Source organism: Canis lupus, chromosome 26, assembly GCF_011100685.1.
Source record: "Canis lupus familiaris isolate Mischka breed German Shepherd chromosome 26, alternate assembly UU_Cfam_GSD_1.0, whole genome shotgun sequence".
In the NCBI taxonomy this organism is placed as follows: domain Eukaryota; kingdom Metazoa; phylum Chordata; class Mammalia; order Carnivora; family Canidae; genus Canis; species Canis lupus.
The window spans coordinates 29,750,551-29,761,648 of NC_049247.1; positions in this window are offsets into that span (position 1 = coordinate 29,750,551).

Genomic DNA, 11,098 nt, shown 5'->3' on the forward strand with positions numbered 1-11,098 from the left:
TTGTTCTGTAGCCTAGTCAATATTTTTTGGGGTCAGTCTTTTATTTTAGCTATTTTAATGGTTGTATATGGATAGCTCATTATGGTTTTTGTTTGTATTTCCTTGATGGCTAATGATTCTGAATATTTCTTCAGTGCTTATTGGCCATTTTATATGTTTTCTTTTTAAAAAATTTTTAAAATTTATTTATTCACAAGAGACACACACACACAGAGAGAGAGAGGCAGAGACACAGGCAGAGGGAGAAGCAGGCTCCATGCAGGGAGCCTGATGAGGAACTCGATCCTGGAACTCCAGGATCATGCCCTGGACCAAAGACAGGCTCTAAACCACCAAGCCACCCAGGCATCCCCTATATGTCTTCTTTTGTGAAGTGTCTATTCAAATATTTTGCCCATTTAAAAATTAGATTATCTTATTATTGATTTACAGGTATTTTTAAAATGCATTCTGGGTACAAATTTAGCTTCACATAGGTTCACTGCAGATATTTTCCCCCAGACAATGGCTTGATTTTCAACCTCTTAATGGTGTTTTTGAGAAATAAATGTTCATAATTTTAATAAATTTCAATTTATCAGTTTTTTAATATTTCATGCTTTCTTTGTTCTCTCCAAGAAATCTTGGTGGGACTTATATCAAGGTCCAAATATACTCTTCTCTGTTTCTTCTAGAAAGTTTATAATTTCAACGTTATGTTTAAGACTATGATCCAGCTTGAATTCATTTTTATGTGTAGTGCTAGGTAGATGTCAAAGTTCATTCTGTCTGTCCCCCACCCCCAGCTTATCCAAGAGTCCTAACACCATTTATTGAAAAACTGGCTTTCCCTATTGGATTGCCATGACACCATGGATGAAAATAAAGATTTTGAAAAAAATAAATAAAAAAAAAATAAAATAAATAAAAAAAAAGATTTTGGAGATACATGATTCTTGATTCTTTTCTGAAACAATTATCTGTAACCACATAACAATTCAAAACTTTGTGGCTTAAGCATCAGTCTAGATATTTTAGTATCTATCATGGATTCTATGGGTCAGAAATTCAGGAGGGCTCAGCTGGGTAGTTCCTATGATTTCAGGCAGAGAATGTCTGGAGTTAAAGCAGCTGGCTGGACATCTCCCTTTCCATGAAGTCTCAGGGCTTCTTTATATCATCTCTGCAGGTGGGCTAGTCTGACAACTGGCTCTGGAGCTGAGCTAGCCTGGGTCCTGAAAGCATGGAGGCCTCAAGGCCCTAAGCACAAGTACCCCAGCCTCAGAAGTTGCACAGCATCGCTTCTGTTGTAATCTATTGTTTATAAGACAGTATCAGATCACTCACGTTCAGGGGGTGAGTATCAAGGCTTTAAGAGCACATGTAGGATGGAAGACATCGTCGTGGCCATCTCTGAAAAATACGATCAGTAAAAACTCATCCTGTTTTGGGGTCAATCTTTTCTCTCGGTGTTCTGCAGACTGAATAATCTATATTGATCTGTTTCTGGCCAGCAGGGTGGGGGTGGAGCTGGTGGCAAGGAGACTCCTCCATCGAGGTGACGGAGGCCTGCAGGACGAGGGCAGGATGGTGGAGAGGAGTGGGCCCATCCAAGCCCATCAGGGATGACTGCAACAGACACGGTGGGAGAAAGCGTGTGCCCGTGGGACCCCAGTGTGCCTCGGAGACATGGTGCTGAGTACAGGAGTCTGGGCCCCACGAAGGATGTGTTCCGGGAGCTGAGGGCTGCAGGGTGGGGGGGTGGGTGATGGGGTTCAGGGGCACGGCAGGGGAGCTGGGGGGTGGGCGGCTTGGTGGGCCTGGGAGCGATGCTGAAAGCCCAGCCCGCGGCTGCACGGCCCTGACTCGTGTTTGAGTTGGCCGGGGTTCGCGTGGAGGACGGGGGAGCTGAGTGCCGCCGTCTCGGGCTCCAGGGGAGGCGCTGAGTGAGAGGGCGCATTCCGTGCTGGCGGCCGCCTGCTGGAGGACCGCCGAGGACAGGCCTGGCGCTGTCCTGGCTGCGGGGTGGGGGGGACACTGGGCTGTGTTCTGCTGGCTCTCTCTAAAAGTCGGCACCCCCCGGGGCCCACAGAGTCTCAGACCATCTCTGTGTTTTTCCTGCATAGACAACCCCCCTTCCCAACTCACAGATCCAAAGGGATCCCTAGGAAACCACCGTTGACAGCAGGTCAAGCAGCTGTAACCCTGCCCCAAGGTGGCTGCGCTGCCTTCAGCAAACGCCCCTAGCTTCTTGGGTCCAATCCAGGGGTGGGGACCACCCAGCCCCTCCCCCTTAGGCTGTCTCCCTGGCTCCACCATTTCCCTCTCTTCCCTCGGGCTGAACCCCATCCCACCTAGGGCCTTTGCTCGTCCTTGTCTCCTGGAGGCCGGCTCCTGCTTGCTGCCATCTCAGCCCACTGGCCTTGCCCGATGGACTGCTCCGCCTCGGCGCCACCACCACCACCATCGGGCACACGTGGGTTTTCATTTCTGTGTCAGTGTCCCTCTCGCGTGAACCCAACCCCCGAGGGCAGGCCCCTTGCCCGTCTGGTTCACATGCTTCCCTGTGACACGTAACGGGCACAGTGCACAGAACCCATGGGGTCGAAGCAACCATCTCCCACAGACACCCACCCAAGGGAGCCTCGTGGGTTTTGTTTTGGCCTGTTGCGGTGTAGGCAGTGAGGGGACCTCGGTGAGTGCCACCGCGGGAAAGGCGCCCGTGGAAGAGGCTGCGGCCCCCGAGTTCGGGTGGGGCCTGCACTCCTGGGCCCCTGCCCCAGATCCCTGGGCCCCCAGGCCGGCTGCAGCCCCCCACGGCAGCATGTACAGCCTCACGGGCATGGCCCTTGGCGGACCCACAGGGGACATCACCGGCTCCAAGCCGGGCCTGTCTGACCTGACACAGCACCGCCCACCAGGTGTCAAAGAGCAGTCTCAAAGCCACATCACCTGTTCCTCTCCCTCATCCTCCACATCGGTCAGCAGGTCCCAAACAGACTCAGATTTGCTGTCTTCACTCCGTCACCACTGGTCTGGCCTGCTCGGGCTGCTGTGACAAAGGCCACGGAGCTGGCGGCTTAAACCACAGAATGTGTTTCCTCACTGCTCTGGGGGTGGAAATCTGCATTCAAGTGTTGGCAGCGCTGGTCTCTCCCGAGGCTTCTGTCCTTGGCTGGTCGACGGCTGTCGTCTCCCTGTGTCTTCACACGGTGATGCCTCTGTGAGTGTGTGTGCCCTAATCCCCTCTTCTTGTGAAGACACCAGTCATGCTGGATCAGGACCCACTCACCGGGCTTCATTTACCTTGAGGACCCGATCTCTAAACACAGTCACATTCGGAGGTGCTGGGGTCAGGGGCTCAGCACGTGAACTTCGGAGGACACAGTCATCAAGCACATGGCATGAGAAGCCCTGAACCCACTCTCCAGTGCCTGCCCTCCCTTCTCCCTTTACCCTGGGGGCTCTGGCCAACAGGCCTCATCACCTTCCTTCAAACATGTCAGACTCATTCCAGTCCCAGGGCCTTCGCTCTACCTGGAGCCAAGGATGAGGAGCACCCACGGCTTCTTGCACAGCTCTGGTCATGAGTCTGTATTAATTAATCAGCTAATTAATTAATTTTTAAGATGATTTTATTTACTTGAGACAGAGAGAGAGAGAGAGAGCACAAGTGGGGGGGTGCAAAGGGAGAGGGAGAGACAGGCTCCCTGCTGAGCAGGAAGCCCAAGGTGGGGCTCAATCCCAGGACCCTGAGGTCATGACCTGAGCTCAAGGCAGATGCTTAACTGACTTAAGCATCACCTAAGCCGCCCAGGTGACCCTGTATTTATTTTTTAATAACAACTGAGACAACTCACATACCATACAATTCACCCATGTAAAGTGTGCCTTCAAAAGTTTGTAGTATCTTCAGAGTTGTTCAACCATCCCCCAAATCAAATTTAGAACTTTTTATTGAAGTACAATTTGCATACCATAAAATCCACTCTCATAAAATGTGTAATTGAGTGGATTTTAGTTCATTCACAAAGTTGTGCATCGGTTACCACTCTCTAATGCTAGAATATTTCCATCACCCAAAAAGAAACCCTGGGGTCTGGGTCCGGAGATTGGAGTCTGGGGCTGGGGCTGAGGACTGAGTTTGGGTTTGGGGTCTGGGTCTGGAGCCTAAGGCTGGGGTCTGGGTCGGGAGTCTGGAACTGGAGTCTGGGTTTGGGTCTCTGTCTAGGGGCTGGGACTGGGATTTAAGGCCAGACTCTGGGTCTAGGGGCTGGGTTCAGTTCTACAGAGGACACTAGCCACCATTACAGACATGCAAGGATATCTTCCTACATGCTTATTGGAAAGATCCTGAGATTCCCTCCTTAAACGTGTGTGTGTATTTGTGTGTGTGTGTGTGTGTGTGTGTGGTAAAATATGCATAACGAAAGCGACCATTTTAAGATAGCTCAGTGGCATTAAGCACTGAGCATTCACATTGCGTGCTACCTTCAGCACCATCCATCTCCAGAACCGTTTCTCCTTCCCAAACAAAAACTCCACTCCCCTTAAACAACCCCTACACGCCCTCTCCAGTCTCTGGCCACCTTTGTTCTACTTTCTGTCTCTATGGGTCTGACTATTCCAGGGACTTCATATAAGTGCAATCATACAGTGCTTCTCCTTCCATGTCCAGCTTCTTTCACTTAGGGTGGTGTCCTCATGGCTCATTTGTGCTGTAGCAGGTGCTGGGATGTCCTGCCTTTTCGAAGGCTGGATGATGTTCCAGTGTATGCACCTACCACATTTGTTTGTCCATTCATCCTTGAATAGTGGAACAAAAGTGAGCCCCCCAGACAGAAATTCTGCGCTTCATGGGACTTAGTCTCTAGAATAGTCAAATCCATAGAGATGGGAAGGACAATGGTGGTTCGCAGGGGCTGGGGGTGGAAATGGGAGTTAGTGTTTGACGGGGACCAGAGGGTCAGGTGGGGCTCACGGAAAGCTCTGGGGATGGACGGTGGGGATGGTTGCACGACAATGTGAGGGACCTTAACGTCCACACAACTGGATACTTAACAGTAGTTATGATGGTAAACGTAGTCATGTATAAATTACTACAATTCAAACAAATAAATAATTTAAAAAACCAATTCAATGGGTATGAAGTTTCAGGGATGCAAGATGATGAAGCTCCTGCCGTGTGCATCTTTTTCTGGTTCTGGAATCTTGCATTTTAAGACCCTGCTACCTACTGGGAAAAAGAGTCAAAAAATAGGTTGCTGACAGAGGCCAAGCGGAGGAAAACAGGCAAAGCCCAGGATGCCCCCCCACCCCCGCACTGCGGGGCGCTTGCTTGGCAAGGGGGAGCCCGTCAGCCCTGGAAGAAGACGGGCTTCCTCTGCAGACGCAGCAGCCCTGCCCTGCGCACAATTCTCCAGATGAAAACTTGAAGCTCCCGTTCGGTGGGGAGCTGAGTAATGGTGACGAGTGTCTGCATACCAAGCCGGGTCAGCGGGGAGGGAGGCGATCTTGTTTATCGTCCCCCCACGGCTAACCTCGCCGTCTTCCGCTCCGATGTCCAGCGGTGTGGTCGGCCTGGCCCGGCTGGCGAGACCAAAGAGGCCAAACAGATTTGCTTGGGCTGTGGAATTCGGAGCAGAAGGCAGGGCAGGAAGAGCTGGGGCGTTCCCTAAGGCCACGCTCAAACCCAGGGCACCAACTCCCAGCAGAAAGCTGCCTCCCGACCTCTACTGGGCAAGAGCCTCACACAGGGAGGATTATCCACAGCGGAAAGAGTGAGATGGAATAAGCAGAAAAAGCTAAGGTTTGCGGAAAGGCAATTAAAATCTACTTAGTGTAAAGTCAGGGATGCTAGCTCAGACACATGTCTTAAAACACACACACACACACACACACACACACACAGTCCATTTTATTCAGAATTATATTCCAGCAGCCCAAGACGTCAGGCACTTACTTAATTAAGGAACAATAATAAGATGTATAATAAGGCTTCTATTTTTATTTTCACATTTCAGAAAATTTCCAAGTAAGTTATTGTTACAAAGCTGGTTGGAGGCTTGAGAATCGGAAGAAAATTCAGTACTCAGGGCAGCCCGGGTGGCTCAAGAGGTTTAGTGCCGCCTTCAGCCCAGGGCCTGATCCTGGAGTCCCGGGATCGAGTCCCACGTCAGGCTCCTTGCATGGCGCCTGCTTCTCCCTCTGCCTATGTCTCTGCTTCTCTCTCTCCTCTCTGTGTATTCTCAGAAATAAATAAATAAAATCTTTGAAAAAAAATTTCAGTACTCAAATTAAGGGGTCATTTTGCAGTATCCAACAGATGAACACACCTGCATTAGCAAAAAGAAAGAGAGACACATTTTCCTAGCCTGAATTTCCCCCCAAATAGAAAGCTCTTGGGCTTTCTCACCAAAATGGCAGCTGCCCCTGCTGCACCTAGAAGACAAGTCCTGAGAATGAGAATATTCTCTGGGGGAGAGAGGCACCAGCACTGAGCAAAGTCGGCCTCCAGTGGAAAGAACAATGGCCCTTTGGGACTTGCAAACACCCTCTATACCCTTCTAACCACCATAGTGCAGGGGTGTCCCCAGTGGGCAGGAGGGACAGGATGGCATGGCCTTCTTGTCCACGAGTGGCCGCTGAGCCCCTGGGATGTGACTGGTCCTGATGGAGACGAGCTGCAAGAGCGACACAGACAATCTTGTGAATGAAATAGTCACGCTACGTCATCAACCATTTGCTTGTATTGACCGTATGTTGAAATGGCTTTCCGGCTACCTTAAGTTAAAAATATTAAAATTCATCTTCCCTGCTTCTTGTTATTTTTTTTAACATGGTTCCTAGACAATTTAAAATTCTACAGGGTTCTGGCATTCTATTTCTACTAGATGGCACTGGTATAGAAAATTCAGGAATGTTTGGAGATTTGGTATATGACAAAGGCAGGGGAAAGACGGGCTTATTTTTTTTTAATTTTTTTTTAATTTTTATTTATTTATGATAGTCACAGAGAGAGAAAGGCACAGAGACACAGGCAGAGGGAGAAGCAGGCTCCATGCACCGGGAGCCCGATGTGGGATTCGATCCCGGGTCTCCAGGATCGCGCCCTGGGCCAAAGGCAGGCGCCAAACCGCTGCGCCACCCAGGGATCCTAAGACGGGCTTATTAAAACAAAGTGTCACGAAAGCCATTTAGAAAAAGGCAAAATTGGATGGATACCTCACACCGTCACAAAGTTAAACTGCCAACAGTCCAAAGTTCTACATGTAACAATGAAACCATACAGGGACCAGGGGAAAACATGGCCAAATTCCTTTGTGCACAGACTCAAAACACCGCAAAGGATGGAAGAAAAGATTAAAGTTCAATGATGTGGGAAAAAATACAGCTGCCCCATGGTGAAAGGTGGCATAAATAGACGGATGAAGCACGACAGATGCAGAGTGCCTGCAGGTCATGTGCCAACATCCCTCATAGATAAAGAACTCTTAACAGCCAAGGATGGAGACAGAAAGGAAAATGGGCAAAAGATACAGACAACACGTAACACAAGATAGACACGGTCTTAAACACCCAAAGAGATGCTCAAGTTCATCTATAAAGAGGAACCTGCTCATTGACTCACCCCGAGACAGCTCATCTGCAGTTGGACAGCTCATTGCACGGTAGGTACACCTCATAAGCCCAGGCTGCAAAATGTCTCAGTGCCAAAGGGAATCTGGGGGTACCTAATGAGACTGCATATGCCTTTACCCTTGGATCTGTGACCCTAGTTCTGGGAATTCACCCTGAAGATACACCTCCGACAGTGTGAAATGCATGGGAACAAATGTACTCATTACAGGCCATTACAAGTATGGGAACAATCTAGAACCACGGAGCAGCAGCCAGGCAGGGGAATGCCTCACGAAGTGACCTTTTGGGCCATTAGGAGTAGTTCCAGGCTACATTTACAGGCATAGCTAATATGCTACCTTTTGTGGAGAAAGAAACGTAAGAACACATGTGAAGGTATGTATCTCCTGATATGTGCAAAAGCAACCACATCTATAGTTCCAATTTTAGACCTTGTTCATGTTTGCTACAGTCATCAATAAAATTCAATCAAGAACAATGCATAGGGAACCCTAAAATTGAATCCAAACAGAAAACCAAACCCAACCATATTTCAAATGAACAAGAAAACCATGGAGGAGAAAACAAAAAAACAAACCCAATTAACCCAAGTTAACCGAACACAAAACTCTTACTATATAGACTCGGTCTAAAGACAGGAAGTGCAGACAAAGCTTCGTAGGTTTGACATTTGTGGTGGCGGGTACAGCAATTCTGGAACTGTCTTGCAGGTTCAGAGGACAAGCTGGACCAGAAATCCAGAGATGCTGTCAGCAGTTGGGGAAGGTGGTGCAGATGTGGCCTGGAGCGGGGCAGGGGTGCAAGGAGGAACCCGAGGTGTTGGGGTAGGGCCGGAAGTGACAGTGAGGACTCATGATGCTGTTTACTATACCTCTTTCTAGCACCCAGATGACACTGGGTGAAAATGAGCACCTAGCTCCTAGATTTTGGTGTTGAAGAAACATCCTGCTCTGAAGGAACCCAGAAGTGGCAGGCTCCAGGGCCGGGGCAGTGAAAGCATAAGCTGGGTTTGTTTTTTTTTTTTGTTTTTTTTTTTCCTTTTTCTTTTTTTTTTAAAGATTTTACTTTATTTAATCATGAGAGATACAGAGCAGGAGAGAGAAAGGCAGAGACACAGGCAGAGGGAGAAGCAGGCTCCATGCCGGGAGCCCGACGTGGGACTCTATCCCGGATCTCCAGGATCACGCCCTGGGCTGCAGGCGGCGCTAAACCGCTGCGCCACCCAGGCTGCCCCCATAAGCTGGGTTTGGAGCAAGTTATGGTGGCAGAGAGCAAGGAGGTGCTCAAAGCAGACGGGGACACATCGGAGGACAAGGAGCCAGCCTGACAGCATCAGCATGAGCAACGGCAGTAACGGATTATAACTTGCTGAATAAAGCAAAAACCTGCAAGGCCATACTCGCAAGGAACAAACGAGGCCAGAACCCAACAGTTCTTCCTTGCAATAGGACGCCAACCAATAAATGGAGAACAAGTGAAGGAGCTCAAGGGTCATTATCTTGCAACCACCAGAGTAATAACTGACTCCGGCAAGAATTGCCAACAGATGCTAGAAAACGGTTGGGGAAGAGGTCCTGGGGAGATGTTTACTCAGCCTCAGAGTTTCTCCCAGGGGCTCCCTTATCATTGGCACAGGTGAGCACCCCGAGGAGGCACGACCTTCATCCGGGAGTGTTACGGGCCTTTGGAGAAGGACTCAGTGTCACTCCTTTTTTTTTTTTTTTAATTTTTATTTATTTATGATAGAGAGAGAGAGATAGAGAGGCAGAGACATAGGCAGAGGGAGAAGCAGGCTCCATGCACCGGGAGCCTGATGTGGGATTCGATCCCGGGTCTCCAGGATCGCGCCCTGGGCCAAAGGCAGGTGCCAAACTGCTGCGCCACCCAGGGATCCCCTCAGTGTCACTCCTAATGCTTGGCTATGAACATCCGATCTAGAAGAAGCGGTCAGGGCCACCAAGCAAGGGACATGCTGCAGAACGGGTGGCCTGTGCCAAGGTCAGGGACACAGTCAGGGCCAGGGGGCCACTCCAGAACCCTGACAGCAAAGTTCAGGGCATGGTCCTGGATGGGAGAAAATAGGATATTAGTGGTACAACTAGCCAGATTTGAACGTAGACCATGTATTCATAAGAGCGTTGCATCGACATTAAATTTCCCGAATTGAATACTTGACAAAACACATTGAGGTATTACCTCGCACCTGTGAGAACGCTGTTATCAAAAAAGACAAGAAATAACAAGTGTTGCTGAGGACGTGGGGAACAGGGAACTCCTTTGCACTGTCGGTGGGAGCGTAAATTGGTTCAGTTCTATGGAAAACAGCATGGAGGTTTCTCAAAAAATGAACTACCATAGGATCCAGGAAGCCCACTCTGGGGTATTTATCTGAAGAAAATGAAGTCACTAACTCAAAGAGATATCTACGCCCCCATGCTCATTGCAGCATTATTTACAATATCCAAGATATGGGAGCAGCCTAAGTGTCCATTGAAGGATGAATTGGATTAAAAAAATTGTGGTATATGGAATATTATTCAGCCATGAGTGAGAAGGAAATCCTGCCATTTGAGACAACATGGATGGAGTTTGAGAGCATTATGCGAAGTGAGATAAGTCAGACAGGGAAAGAAAAATACAGTATGATCTCTCTTATATGTGGAATGTAAAACCAAAAATAATGGACTCAAGCCACAGGGAACAGATGGATGGTTAACCAGGGGCAGGAGGGGAGGGAGTGCAGTGGGGACAAGGGGACGATAAACACTTGAGCTGAGTGTTCTTGCCCTTGAGTGAAATACTCCATAGTTTTAGGGCTAAAAGACCTGACTCCTCAAATTGTCCAAGAATAATACTCATCGTAGCAGGGTGGCAGGGATGGGGCCGTGCCTATTTATACAGAAAGTGAGAAGCAAAATGAGACAAAACAGAAACAGCTGGTAAAGAAGGTGAAAGGTTAAGGGACTCATTGGACTTTCCTTTTCTGTGTTCTGGAACAGCCCGCAGAGAGCCTGTGGCCACTGGGGGTGTCTGGCCACGAAGGGGGGAGGCTGTGGCCCCGTGGATCCGTCGCAGCATCTGAGGTCGTTCACGGGAGACAGTGACACCTCCACACACAGGCACACAGCAGGAAGAAGCTGACCTGCCCCTACGGGACCCCAAGCTCAGGGAGGGATCAAGGATGAGACTCTGGCCAGAGCTCAACTCCATGCTGCCCTGCCTCAGGCGCTCGTCCCGGCGGGGGCCACACCATCGGCTGTCCACCCTGACCGTGAGGACGCGGCGCCTCGGGCTCTACACATCGCACTTAATTAAGGACCCGGCTGTGGTCTGGCCTCACCGGGGCAGCACTGGTTGAAGCGCTTCCAAGCACACGTGGTGGGCTGTCGTCCCTTGGAAACGTGTGGCTAAGTAGGAACAGCCTGTGACAGGGCAAGAGGGTCCTGTGCCAACCCGAGCCACAGATGCCCCATCACCT